The sequence below is a fragment of the Gossypium raimondii genome, chromosome 2, assembly GCF_025698545.1.
Source record: "Gossypium raimondii isolate GPD5lz chromosome 2, ASM2569854v1, whole genome shotgun sequence".
Classification (NCBI taxonomy): Eukaryota; Viridiplantae; Streptophyta; class Magnoliopsida; order Malvales; family Malvaceae; genus Gossypium; species Gossypium raimondii.
Genome location: NC_068566.1, coordinates 11285551 through 11301128, shown reverse-complemented (window position 1 = coordinate 11301128; position 15578 = coordinate 11285551). Strand labels below are relative to the sequence as shown.

The window sequence follows — 15578 nt, the reverse complement described above, 5'->3', positions numbered from 1 at the left end:
AGCAAAATATTTTAGTAAATTTGATTGTAAATTGGGATTTTGGCAAATAATGCAAACTGAAAAATCTAAACCTTTAATAGCTTTTAGTGCTCCTAACGGACATTATCAATGGAAAGTAATGGCATTTGGATTATGTAATGCACCGCAAATCTTCCAAAGATGGATGGATTCTATATTCAATAAATATAAAAAATTTTGTATAGTCTATATTGATGATATTTTGATATTTTTAGATACATTAGAAAAACATAGAAAACATTTAAATATTATTTCTTAAGAATTCATAAAACATGGAATCATATTAAGCCCTAAGAAAATAGAGCTAGAAAAAACAGAAATAGAATTTTAGGATTGAAATTATTTGCAGATGGTCTTAAATTACAAGATCATATTATAGTAAAAATAAAAACAAATTTCCTGAAAATATTGAAGATAAAAAGTAACTTCAACAATTTTTAGGAATTATTAATTATCTGAAAAATAGGTAAGTTATATGAAAATTAAAAAAGATAAACCCTTTCTCCGGTCTAAAAAGACTCATAAATTATACAAAACCTAAAATCAAATAAATCATAGTCCAAAAGTTTATTTACCTAACTAATGTGATAAATTAATTTTGGAAACAGATGCCTCACAAAATTATTGGGGATGTATATTAACACTAAAACAATAAATGATGAAGAACTAATATGTGGATATAGTTCAAAAATTTAAACAAAAAAAATTAATTATATTATATATGAAAAGAATTATTAGCAATAAAAAGGGAATAAAAAATTTTATTATATATTTAGCACCTGAAAAATTTATAATAAAAACTGATAATCAGGCAGTTAAACAATTCCTTACTAATAAAAGTTTTGAAACTGTACCTAGGAGAATTAGATAGTATGTTGAATTATGTTCTTTTAATTTCGAAGTTTTATATGTAAAAGGAACTGATAATATTATTGCCGATTATCTTAGTAGACCTTATGGATAGAGGTAAAAAAACCTCTAGAAAAAGTTGGTGAATGGACAACTGTCCATAAAAGACCCAACAAAGGGAAAACAACAAATTCTAATCAAGGATTTGTGACTATACCTGTACAAGCACCCTTTTATCCTAATCAAGGATATTATGTGTCATATCCAACGGTGAGACAACCAATTGGAATTCATTTATCATTAACACCAAAAATAGTAAGTCAATTACCTTGGTCCCAAGATCCAAATTCAACATTCCAAGCCAGTTATGCTAAAATGATAAAGGGAGCAGAAAATTTGTTAAAACAACAACAAATTCAGGAAATAAAAGATTTTTACAATCCAGGCTTATCACTAGAATTATATAATTTTATTAATAAAATATGGAAAACCCATATTTTTTTAACAAAGAGCCAATTTCAGAAGAGCTCTTACTAAGTTTCACAACTTTTAGTTAAAAAACAACTAAAGAAAATGAAGCTAATGATTTATTATTAAAATCTATTTTATATAGAGATTGGGATGAGATTGAAATAGAATATATAGATATTAAGGAGATAAACAATCTTCTTGATATATTTCAGATTTTATTAATAAAGGAAAAATAGTCCTATTATGAATAAAATGTTTAGACTATGTTTATATAATAAAGCTAGACAAATTTTACCAAGAGAAATTTTACAAAAATAAATGGAGCTATTTGCAAACAACAAGCTCTATTTCAAAAACTTTTTCGAATATTTTCTACAAGCTTATATTTTTATTAATGATTTAGATGAAAAATTTCCTATTATAAAATTTAGACTAGATCATGAACCATTTGATATAAGCAGTATTTAATGGGGTTTTATTAAAGAAATAGTAGTTCAAAATTTTCCTTTTCATCTCTTAAAATATTTTCCTGCATCTATTAAGTCTATATTATTAAATACAATAAATAATGATGACTTTTATTATTATTTTCATATTGAAATAAGCAGCCTTATTGGTATTGCTGAAAAAGAAAAATTTTATCAGCCATATCAAATTTGGACTATTCAAAGAATGATTGGAAGCCCCAAATTATCAGCAGCCAAAGAAGACAAAGAACGCTTGACAAAAAACATTGACAAGTGTTACAAAGATCCCAGTTATTATAAAACCCAAACAGGGATAGATTTCATGACAAAAGCCCAATATTTACTTCAGCAAGAAATTTATGAACTCTGGACTGATGGAAAATGAATATTGGCATATGAAACTGGAAACATCCAAAATGATAGAGATGAAGAATCTATGCGACTATTAAAAAATATAGCTGAAATGGAGATTGAAGACTTTCCATCTCATATTATAGAAAAAATCAAAAGTACGTGGGAGACTTGGAATTCATCACCAAGACTTTCAATATATTCATTACATCTAGATGGCATAGAAGAAATGAATCTAGATAATATTCAAGAAGGATAAAGCCAAAATAGGCAGCCACGTGGAAAGATAGTAATCATAAAAACAACTTGAAAAAGAGGGCATCCAGATGCAAAAAAAATCGCAATGTGGTTCAATGACATGACAAGACAATGCAACGTGGAAGCAACCATGTTCATGAAGAGACAACCATCAAATCAATGATGTGACAAGACAATGCAATGTGGAAGCAACCATGTTCATGAAGAGACAGGATCCTTATCAGAAAACTGTGCGGGATTCAAAAAAAAATTAAATAGAATTTTAGAATTCACTTATAAATAAAAAAAAGGAAGAAGCCTAAAGAGGGCATCGAAAGAATAATTTAGAAATCTTTCTTTTTCTTTTCACCATCATTGTAAAAACTTTTCTTTTATAAAAAATATATTGTCTTAGTCCCTGGACCTAACTCTCCTACTGATCTTATAAACTCTTAATACACTTTTCCCAACTTGCCAAAGAATAAATTATTTCTACACCCCTTCATGCAAGTACAAAAACTACAAGTGGCATTAATCCCATGCCTCTACAAATCCAATCTATCCCTAGTTCAAAGACGATTCAAGATAGCCATCCAAACAATAAGGGAATGTTTCGATATATGCAAGGGAAACCAAACAAACATATGTCAACATACTTTTTCTTGCTTAACTCTGAGACTCTCCCAGATTTCCGATATCTGTGACTAAATTTTAATTTACTTGTGATATTTTTTTCTCTATTTAAGTTTTTAGTTATATTATTTAGACTTATATTTTATTTATAATGAATTTAAATGAATAATTGGAGAAAAAGGAGTTTAAAGTTTATTTTTGATTAGTTTTTATGGCGAGCTAACTCATGAGGCTATCTAATTTCATCATATTTTCCTTTTTTCCTGATGGAATTCAAGAGTGTCAACAGCTGAGGAATTGACAAGTTCTTCTAAAGACATATCTAAATATTGTGGTTGTTGAATTGGTGCACAAGATCGATAATATGGATCGAATTGGGGTCTCATTCCATAGCCTAGATCAGAGTGATCTCTCCACCCACAATTTTATGTCTTAGAGAATGAGTCATATCGTCCTTGAGGTGGTCCATGAGAACTTTGAACACTACTGAATTGTCTTGGATAATCGTCCTCCTAGACAGGACACGCATCTGTCGCATGGTTGGGTGCAACACATATGCCACATACGACAACATTGTATTTCTTGCGCCAATACAATGAACAATATTAGAAATATAACTAAGTTTATTTTCCATGGAAGATATATTTACCTTTTGTATTCTCGTTGGGTAATCATGCATAAACTCAAACGATTGATAATTCATACCCATAGCAGAACATATTTGATCGTTTATCATTTCTTTAATTTTTCTCCTTTTTTTTCACAAGCAGACTTCTTTACTTCTAGATCGTGCTCAAGCAGTTGGTACATCCAGACCAGACCTGGTAAAAAAGAAAACACAAAATTAGTTAGTGCCGGTCCCTAGCAACGGTGCTAAAATTTGATGGGTGTCAAATCCGTCAAAAATAAATTCCTACACCTAAACAAAATATAAATTTGAGTATAAAGAGTAGGGTTCCACAGGGACTAAATATCTAAAATTATCATTCTTTTTTACCAAGAGGCATGGTAGGCACAACAGCCTACAACGTGTGTGAACTTGTGCGAAAAATAAAATGGGGCTTTTTTTGTGAAAATAAAAATGAGGATTTAATCTAACTAAAAAAATAAAAGTTGAAGTTGTAGTAAAATAAAAAGAAAAAAATATGATTAAATAAATCGATAAGGCAACGTTTTAGCTTCAGGCACGATTTAGGCTCCAACTCCGAATTGATCCTAGACAATGAATTTTCTCCTTCAATTGCGCAGGTTGTTTAAATCCGATGATTACTTCCCTTGTCAAATCTAGCCACTCACTCAATTAGTCACACCAATTTTTTGTTCAGTAGAACGAATACAATAATTACAGATCATATCGATTCTTCCAACTATACACCGCACAACACTGAATCAACACATCCTTTTTAACTGTTGCTATTACTATATTTTGAGATAATTAAATCTATCTTCTAAACCAAAGAAATAAAGAATATTGAAATAGAAGATTTTAAATATAGTTTCGAGTCTCACGACTCCAAAAATTGAGTAAAAATTCAGCCTAAAACTAGATCAAACTAATTCATAAATTGAACAACCAAAGAAAAGAATATAATTCAAAAGGTGAATTTCATTATTGAAAATAAAAAGTAACAAGAGTTGTTGGCTGCTATGTGCCTCCTTTAATTCTACTATCTTAATGTATATATATATATATATATATATATATGATAATAAATAAAAGAAACCCTAAAATGAAAGAAAGGTGGCTGTTAATGCCAACCCTTGTACTATTGACGCCTATATTAATAACCTTAATTAATAAATCCTAAAAAAAGACAAACTTAAAAATACAAATTTTAATAAAATAATAATAAAATAATCCAAAATTTTTGTCTTATGCATCGATTTGAGTACTCTTGTCAAATCTTTCGTACAATCTGTATATTTGTTTTTTCCCGACACATTGGGCAATAATTATACCTACATAGAAATTGATCGATTAAGTGTCAAATTAGATAAAATTCATGTCCAAAGTTAATTAAAATAAATAATAAAGATATTTCAATTAAGCTCATTATCAAAATTGAAAGGTCTAACTGAATTTGTTTCAAGACTTATCCCAAAAAACGTCAAGAAGATGCCTAAAAATGGCTTAGAAGTTTGATGCGAAAATCTGCCAAGAAATCTAGAAAATGTTGCTTTCTTTAATTAAGGGTGGTTTTGTATGTTCTCTATTATGCTTTTTCTTTTTCTCATAAATAGACATTATGAGGTTAAAACCTAGACATAACCACATTTAGTTTTATTTTATCTTTGCATTTCCTTTTCTTTATGTTTTCTAGTATGGACATGAATAAGAACCCTCGGAAGATTGAAGAGCGAAATGGGAATGATTAAGGGTTTAGGGTTTACCACAAATTAGTTGGCATAGGTTAAGTGAAATTAAACCCTTGGATTGACAACCCTGGGAAGTAACTTAGGTAGATGAGGCTGAAAGAACAGTCTACTTATAACCAACTTAATTTATCCCAATTTAAGCTATCAGGTCAAAAGATAAGTTTTTTAGATCGATCAATTAATTTAGTTGTAGGCCGAACGGTATTAACTAGATTAATCATTAGTTGATTTATTAAAAACCTGAATATGAAGTTAATCATGAACACGGATGCAAGTTAATCTTCTATCTGCTTAATTTGGTTGAAATTCAGATATTTTATTTTGGTGTTTACTCCTATGATCATTTATAAACTATCTTTTTATTATATGCATTGTCGTAATATAATTAGTACGTAAGTATTATTTAGAACAAGTAGTGTGTTAATTTTCAACTTAGTTTTGGCAAGTCTCTCTTGGGTACGATCCTCGAAATACTTCCCTGTATTTCGTTGTAACACTTACTATATTACTATTTGACCTATATATTTGCAAATACCGTGCATAATTAAATATATTTAATTGCAAATTTGCAAGCCCCAACACACGCTAATTTCGAGGAAACTAATGCCGAAATTAGAAATATAATTAAATATATTTGCATGCTAATTGCACATTGCAAATTGCTGCCGGGGAGGTTTCAGCATTAGATTAAATTGTTAATTTTGCATGCTAATAAGCTAAGTAGGGAAACCGAAAGTGTTGGAAAAAAAAACCTGGTTTGAAAACGATTTTCTTATACAGTGGAAAATTAAAATTTTGAAAATCGACCCAGTTTGTGATATTTATAGTAATAAACCTTAACCGAATACATGCCTGTGTTTTCTAATAAGTGGGTCCTTGATGTTTTCTGGCTTTCAACCAAACGATCTTCTCTACTATTCTCATTCCACGAACTGCTTCAAGTGTGAGATTGAACCAATTAAACCAAAACACAGAACTAGAAAAAGTTTACTTTTGGGGGTGAAAGCAAAAATTCTCTCTTCTTTAATAGAAATCGATAAAATTGTTATTCTGGAAAATTTTATTTAAAAATTGAAAATAAATTCTTTCTATTTTTCGGTAGAATAAAAATCTCTCAAAAGTTGTGTAAATAGCTCTACTAGTGCCATCTATTTATAGGAAGAGAAGGTAGAACCCTTTTAGAGTTGTCGAAGTTTATTTCAACTAGAAAAATAATATCCTAGTTTATCTAGGATATAGGGTCGACAAACCTAGTTAATGATACTAAGGTTTTGTCATTCTACCTCATTACATGAAGGGTTTTGGGCCTCTCTCACATCGGGTCTAATTACGAGTACTTCTTGAGCTTTTTTGACCTAGTACTCTAAAATATGATCTAACTAGATTTAGTTTTTTTATTTCCCAAAATAAACTTTAATATTTACATATTAAATAATTTTATCATCTCAATTTTACCTTAGTAAAATTTTGACGATTTTACCCCCGATAAAATTTTGAGAAAATTCGTTCAATATGTCACAACTGAAAATGTTCACTATGACCGAATTGTTTATTTTCATTTTCGGGCTTCAAAATAGTCCAAAAATATAAACTCATTCTTCCATCAAATTTTAAGTAATCATAGATTGCAAATTTCCATTTTCATTTTTCATTTTCTTTTTGGGAAACCTACATTCATTTCCAAATGATTCATTTCTTCATTTCAGAGAAAATCATAATCATTCTCGAATCTTTCTTATTTCTCTTTTATATTCATTTCGTTCATTTCTATTCAAACACGCAATTCATTTCTGGTTTCAACGAGCTAACGAAAGGACCAATTGGACATATGTAGTTGAGGCTCAAATAATTTATAATCAAGTTTTGGCTTTTCACCTATTACTTATAAACTCATTTAATCACGAAGTCATTCCACTATAGAATCGTGACTAAGCTCTCCCCAACAATATACCATTACGAAAGCAACAACTTAGTGCTCGCCTAATGACATTGCCATAAGTGTGTTACCCTCATAGGATATCATTGATCTATTTGGCATAATATTCGTTTTGCCAATATGAACATATTTTATCTCATGGTAACCATTACATCTTCCTTCATGAAAATTCAATCACTATCAAATAGTGATCAAGTCATCCATCACAAAGACGGACGACCCGTGCCCATATTTACTTTTCATCAACCATGTAATACCAATGAGAGAATATCATTTACCCATGTTTTGGGCTATGAATTCCACTGTTGTTAATGACGCTACATACTACAGAAGTCGTACACCCAACGCACCATCTTTTGGTTCTTTATCTATTTGAACTCATACTTTTACTTACATCAAAGTGTACGAGTCACGCATACATAGTCTACTATCCACTCAGGATTTAGGTATGCCACACTATGAACATCACAAGTGAATAAATCCTTAAACGGGTTCAGGATCTATTCTGCTTGGATCTTGTCCGATGTACTATCAGTCCAGTCAGTCACATCTATGTTTCTATCTTCTAGGAGTCATCCGCTTCGATGCCCAAGATAAAACATCTCTCTAATTGGACTTGATAAATAACATATTAGTGTTTCAATCAATTTGCTCATTTTCAATTAGACTAAGGACATATTTAGGTTCATCTACTATACAAGTTGTATTTCAATATTACGATCCGACCACGTAATATCGCTTAGTATTAGTTAAACATTTAGACAAGCAATAAGCAACATTTGTTTCCATTTTGCTTTGCATGCAAAAACCATGTGAGAATGATTATACAAAGTATATTAATGTAATCAATGAATTTGTTTTATTAATTAATCGGTTCAAAAAAATTAAAAATATATATTGACGAAATACTACACTTAGGGCACCAGATCCAACAAAAAGTTACAGATGCGGCATTATCTTCTTTTTATTTTTTTCTCATATTGTTATTACTTACTAATTGACTAAAGTTTCGCTTGAATGTAGGATGACAGCCCTCTTTGGACACACACCCTTCGACATGAGCTGGCTTAAACCTGGCATTACAATACATGTCATTAGCAACCCCTAGACTGAGATTAACTCGGTTCTATTAACATGGGTCTTAATTAACCTTCAATTTTTATAGTAGTGAAGTACTAGATCCAGTGAAATGTTTTAGACGATTTGAATATCTATGCAGTATGGTTACGTATGATAGGGTTTCAAATAAAGTGATTAAACTATTGCTAATCCCCTTTGCACTCAAAGGCAATGCCAAAGTGATGGTCACTAAACTAACTATAATTACGAAAAAGGCAAGCGCGCCTATCGATCAATAGTATAGCAATGGTGAGTAGGGAATATCGTATCCACGAGGACTACAAGTACTAGTAATTACCATTTTTCTATTATTTAGCCGATAAATTGAACTGATTGTTTTTAATCTAATTTAACTAATCTAATTTAACTACGAACACAAAAGAGAATGAAATGGGAAAAATAACCGAAGACAGCCAATGAGAAAGACAATACCAAGGAAAGAATCCACCTAGACTTCACCTATTATTTTGAATCTAAATTAAACAATTTATTCACTTGTCTCTTGATCCATAAAAATCCCTAGATTATGTTAATATCTCTTTCGAGAGTAAGAACAACTAACTCTAGGTTGATTAATTGAAATCCCTTTCTAATTAAAACCCCTATCATCGGATTAACTCGATCTATGGATTCCCCTATTAGATTTGACTTTAATCCAGTAGATTTATGTCATCCTATGTCTAGGATTACATCAACTCCACTCAATTATGCTAGATCTACTATTAAACAGGGAATTTTGCTCCACTGAAATAAGCACATTAAACATGAATAAATATCCCAAAAATATTAAAACAAGAAATAAGCATACATAATTGAGAACAAGAATCAAGTATTTATCAGAAATCAAATAATAAGATTCATCATAGGTTTCATCTTCCCTAGGTATCTAGGGAAATTAGTTTATAATATGGAATAAAAACATCTCAAAGTCAGAAAAACCACAAGACATAAAGAAATTCAATAAAACTTCGAAAGAAGTTAAAAGGAGATCTTTAATCTTGAAGGAGATCCACTTCTGAGTTGGCTCCGATGGTGCTCTTCTAGTGATTTCTTCAATCTTCTCACCGTTCCCCCTTAGATAATCTTTTAATTGATATTTATAGACTTTAGAATGCTCAAAAAAGCCTAAAAATTGGGTTTTTTTGTGTGTTTAGGAAACAAGGAGTGATATCGACATGGGCTGGCACATGGGGTTGGCCACAGGCATGTGGCCAGCCCATATGGAAATGCCCAGGTCGTGTGGATCCTGGAAACAGCTTTATTCATCCGATTTTGGCTCATTTTTCGCTCCTTTCACTCCCAAATGCTCTCCTAAGCATAGAAACATGAATTTAAAGGATTAGGAGCATTATATTCACTATTTTACATCATTAATCATCCAAAAATGCATTAAGAATGAGATTAAAATATGTTACTTTTACAGCTTATCAAATATCCCCACATTTAAGCGTTTGCTTGTCCTCAAGCAAAATCCTCCACTCACAATTAAAATTAATCTTTCTCAACTCATAATTCTCATCAATGATGTTTCACCATAATTTACAAATAATCGTACATTGATAATTCAACTAAAAGAGCACTAAATATTTAAACAATCCAAGTCGAACATTTTTAAAGCATGAAAACATAGGTATTTCCTCTTATCTAAGTAATTACCTTTAATTCAAAATCGACAAGAATCGACATCCTCACTAAAGATTCACTCAAATCACTCAAAGTGTTTAAGGTTCAAGAATAAGCACTTAATAGTCAAACATGAAAAGTCATTACCATAGGCTTGCATGAAAATCAAATCTCCACCACTATAAAATAAGATGATACACAAATCAAAAGGTCTTTAAGATGTTGTAATGGGGCTTAGGTTAAATGTATGGAGAAAGGCTGAAAAAGATGGTGAAAATCGAGATCGAATTGATAAATTACCAAATTAGAAAAAATAAACAAATGTTGAATTAAAAACAATTACATCAATCAAAAACTATTCAAGAATAACATCAGCTTCTTCTCAAAATATAAATTTAACTATTCAAGCTCAATTAACATAGAACTAAATAATAATCATTATATATGTATTTTTATGTGAAGGAAAAGAGAAGGGAATGCGAGAGATAGGTGTAGGGGCTATGAGGCTGGGTCGAAGAGGGTGTAGGGGTCGAGGTGGGAAGAGGAAGGCCAAGGGAGGAGGGTTTGGGTGGGGATGTGCTGTACGACGGGGGTGACGGAAAGTGGCTGCATCGAGGGAAGGGCGAGGGAGAGGAGAAGAGAGAGGCCAAGGGAAGGGGTGTCTCGAAGGGGTGAGGAAGAGGGAAGGAACGGCAGTCGGAAAGGGGCAGTTGGAGGGAGTGGGGGCTAGGGTTTGTTGAAGGAACTTGGGGAGGAAGAAAACAAACTTAGAAAAAAAGAAAAATTGGGGCTAGGGATTTTTAAGGGTGACACAGTCGTGTAAAAGCCCGTGTTGAGACACACAACCGTGTCACACTCCCATGTGGCTTTCCCCAGCCCATATGTGTTTAAAATACCAACCCAGTCTTCACACAGCCTCGGACATGCCCATGTGCCCAGGCCATGTGGAGGGGGTGTCTCGAAGGGGTGAGGAAGAGGGAAGGAATGGCCGTGTCACATGTCGTGTGCCACCTCCTTCACTTCTCCTACGCCCGTGTAGCTCGGTCGCGTCTCGCACACGATCATGTGCCTTAGCCGTGTAACTCTCTAACTTGATTTTAAAATGAAAAAATTAGCTCCAGGTTTTACAGGACTCGCCCGTGTGTCCAGGCGTGTGGTCCACACATCCGTGTGACTATTTTAGTCTGTGTCTCTGTCTATTTTTGAAAAAATTAAGTCCCAACCTCCACACGACCAGGGGCACGCCCATGTGTCCAGGCCGTGTGGGTCACAAGGCCATGTAACTCACTATCGAACCCCTTTTTGTGCACACGGCCTAGGACATGCCCATGTGTCCAGGCCATGTGGGTCAAAAACCCTTTTTTTAATTTAATTAATTTTAAAAATATCATGAAATAAAATTCAAAAAATTAGTAGTGTTAACACTCGAGTTACCTCTCGAGAAGCACTTATTTGGAGTCTGAGCTCGACTTGCCTCAAATTCGCACGGTCGCGGTGGTTTACGGAGTTGAAACTCCTCTTTCTCGCTAGTAATTCTATTATCAAAATAAGGTTTGAGTCTAGTACTATTTACCTTAAAAGTGTCAAATTCAGAATGAATTACCTCGACTGTACCATATAGGAAGACATTCAGTACCGTAAAAAGAGTTGCTCCGTTTGCATTAAGCTCTGAAGTGGCAATACGTGGATCTGTTTACTTCAATTTGGTTTGTTCCATCTACATGCTCGTCATGGGGTCGCTTTGATTCTGCATAGTGTATTCTCGGTTTCTCCTTGACATGTGTCCATCATTCATCTTGTTTATCGATCTGTAGCATTCGTTCTTTATGAGTCATTCTATTTTTGTCGCATGGATTGGAACATGGCTCCATCACATTTTTCTGAGGGGTTTCCTGCAAAGAATTTTGAGCCACAAGGTTACTCATATTAACAGAACTCATATGATCATCTTAATCACTAGATGTCTTAATAAATCACGAGCTTAGAGTGTAATCGTGTCATCACCTACACGAAGTATTAATTCACCTGTACCAACATCAATAATAGTTTTGGCAGTTGCTAAAAAGGGCCGACCTAGAATCAAAGGTACGTCACTATCCTCATCCATGTCTAAAACAACAAAAACAACTAGGAATATGAATTTATCAATTTTTACAAGTAAGTCTTCAATAATACCCCTAGGAAATCTAATGGTTCTATCTGCTAATTGAATACTCATCTTAGTTTGTTTGGGTTTCCCACGACCTAATTGTTTAAACATTTTATAAGGCATGGCAATAATACTAGCCCCTAAATTAGCCAAAGCATTATTAACATTCAAACTACCAATTAAACAAGAAATAGTAAATGCCCTGAATCTTTCAATTTTTTGGGTAGTTTATTTTGCAAAATGGCTGAGCATATTGCATTTAGCTCCACATACGATGAATCATCGAACTTCCGTTTGTTTTCCAAAAGCTCCTTTAAAAATTTAACGGAATTGGGCATCTGCGAAAGAGCTTCAATAAACGGTAAGTTAGTACGTAACTTTTTCAAAAGTTTAAGAAATTTACCAAATTGTTCGTTTGTGTGGTCTTTCTTTGTTTCCTTAGGATATGGCACTCGAGGTTTATAATCTTTACTAACTGGTTTTTGTTCATTTTGGCATACCTCGACCTTACCATTACTTACCACAATTTCTTGCCTTGGTTCTGATTCAGATTCAACTAACCCTTCTTTTTCATGAACAGTAATTGCATGAAGCTGCTTTCTTGGGTAGTTTCGGTGTTGCTAGGCAAGCTACCTTGTGATCATTTTGAAATCAACTTTGCAAGTTGACAAATTTGGTTCTCGAGCCCTTGAATCGACGCTTGTTGATTTTTAAACATTGTTTCAGTGTTTTGGAAGCGGGTTTTTGACACCAAAATAAACTTCTTCAACATCTCCTCAAGGTTCGACTTTTTCTCTTATTGGTAAGGTTGTTGAAAGCCTGGAGGGGGTTGTGGTCTTTGGTTTCCTTGACAACCCCAAGAGAAACTGGGATGGTTCCTCTAACCTATGTTATAGGTATTACTATAAGGATTATTCTGAGGTCTAGAATTATTACCCATATAGTTGATTTGTTCATTTTCTGTGCTAAGAACGTAGGGTAAACATTCTGGATTATTCATTCCTCCTCCATTCATATCGTACTGCATCACCGTATGTACCTGTGTAAAACCATATAAACCATCAATTTTTTTATTTAAAAGTTATTCTTGATTCAATAACATGGTGATCACATCCAAGTTAAAAACACCGGCTGCTTTCATCGGCTTTGTCCTCATGACTTGCCATTGATAATTATTCAGTGCCATCAGCTGCTGCATCAATTAACTGTATAGTTGAGGGATTTAAACCATTGTAAAAGGTTTGAACTTGTAGCCATAAAGGTAACCCATGGTGAGGGCACATTCTCAATAAATCCTTATACCTCTCTCATGCATCATATAAGGTTTCTAAGTCGATTTGAATGAAGGAAGAGATATCATTCCTCAACTTGGCCATCTTAGCCAGTGGGAAGTACTTCAATAAGCATTTTTCGGTCATTTGATCCCATGTAGTGATAGAATCTCGTGGTAAAGAATTCAACCACTACTTAGCCTTGTTCCTCAACAAGAAGGGAAACAACTGTAGGCGGATGGCGTCATCAGAAAAGCCATTTACCTTGAAAGTTTCACAAACTTCCAAAAAATTAGCCAAATGAGTATTTGGATCTCATCTTGAAAACCATCGAACTGAACAAATTGTTGTACCATTTGAATAGTGTTCGGCTTTAGTTCAAAATTATTCGTAGAAATGGTGAGTCTCACGATACTCGATTCAGCCCCAATTATAGTGGGCTTGGCATAATCGTACATAGTTGAGAAGCAGGATCTGGATTTGCAACAACTACAGGAGGCAGCTGATTATCCTGATTATCACCCATCTCCTCAGTGATAATAATAACGTCATCTTGCTCGTTTACTATGCTCTGTCGACTCTTCCTTGCTTCTCTATGATGTCTACAAGCTGTACTTTCAATTTCACTGTCAAATAATAGTGGTCCCGATGGGTTTCTTCTAGTCATAAACTAAAGGAACCTGCCAGAAGCAAATAAAAGAAAAATTAGAAAACAAAAATTAAACTAAAAACAGAAATAAAATGCAATAAAAATAAATGGCTAAATTAATAAAAATCAAGTGTTCCTAATATTTTAGTCCCCGAAAATGGCACCTAAAACTTGATGGTCACTAAATACGACAAAGTCAATACACCTATCGAAAAATAGAATAGCTATGGTGAGTAGGGAATATCGTATCCACGAGGACTAAAAGTACTAGTAATTACCATTTTTCTATTATTTAGTTGATAAATTGAAGTGATTGTTTTTAATCTAATTTAACTAATCTAAATTAACTACGAACACAATAGAGAATGAAATGGGAAAAATAACCGAAGACAACCAATGAGAAAGACAATACCCAGGAAAGAATCCACCTAGACTTCACCTATTATTTTGAATCTAAATTAAATGATTTATTCACTTGTGTCTTGATCTGTAGAGATCTCTAAATTATGTTAATATCTCTTTCAAGAGTAAGAACAACTGACTCTAGGTTGATTAATTGAAATCTCTTTCTAATTAAAACCCCTATCGTCGCATTAACTCGACCTATGGATTCCCCTATTAGTTTATGTCGTCCTATTTCTAGGATTGCATGCAACTCCACTCAATTATGCTAGATCTACTCTTAAACAATGACTTTTGCTCCACTGAAATAAGCATATTAAACATGAATAAATATCCCAAAAATATTAAAACACGAAATAAGCATACATAATTGAGAACAAGAATAAAGTATATTTCATGTTAATCAGAAATCAAATAATAAGATTCGTCATACGTTTCATCTTCCCTAGGTATCTAGGGAATTTAGTTCATAATATGAAATAAAATCATCTCAAAGTCAGAAAAACCAGAAGACATAAAGAAATTCAATAAAACTTTGAAAGAAGTTAAAAGGAGATCTTCAATCTTGAAGGAGATCTACTTCTGAGTTGGCTCCGATGGTGTTATTCGAGTGATTTCTACATTCTTCCCTCCGTTCCCCCTTAGATTGTCTTCTAATTGATATTTATAGACTTTAGAATGCTCAGAAAGCATAAAAATTGGGTTTTTCTGCGTGTTTTGGAAATAGGGAGTGATATTGACACGGGCTGGCACATGGGCATGTGGCCAACCCGAGTGGATCACATAGGCGTGTAGCCAGCTCGTGTGGATCCTGAAAATAGCTCTATTCATCTGATTTTGGCTCATTTTTTGTTCCTTTTGCTCCCAAATGCTCTTCTAAGCATAGAAACATGAATTTAAAGGATTAGGAGCATCATTTTCACTAATTTACATCATTAATCATCCAAAAATGCATTAAGAATGAGATTAAAATATGTTACTTTTACAACTTATCACAAAGCCTAGTTAAAAAATTTACTACAAGAGA

At 33.0% G+C, this 15578-nt stretch overlaps 1 non-coding gene across 1 annotated transcript; it reads left to right on the top strand.

Annotated features, from left to right (window-relative positions):
• The first annotated feature begins 13492 nt into the window (after window positions 1–13492).
• Window positions 13493–13599, top strand: LOC128039301 (small nucleolar RNA R71). The gene has a single exon (XR_008193805.1). It is a non-coding gene; the product is annotated as a small nucleolar RNA R71 (small nucleolar RNA).
• Window positions 13600–15578: the final 1979 nt, after the last annotated feature.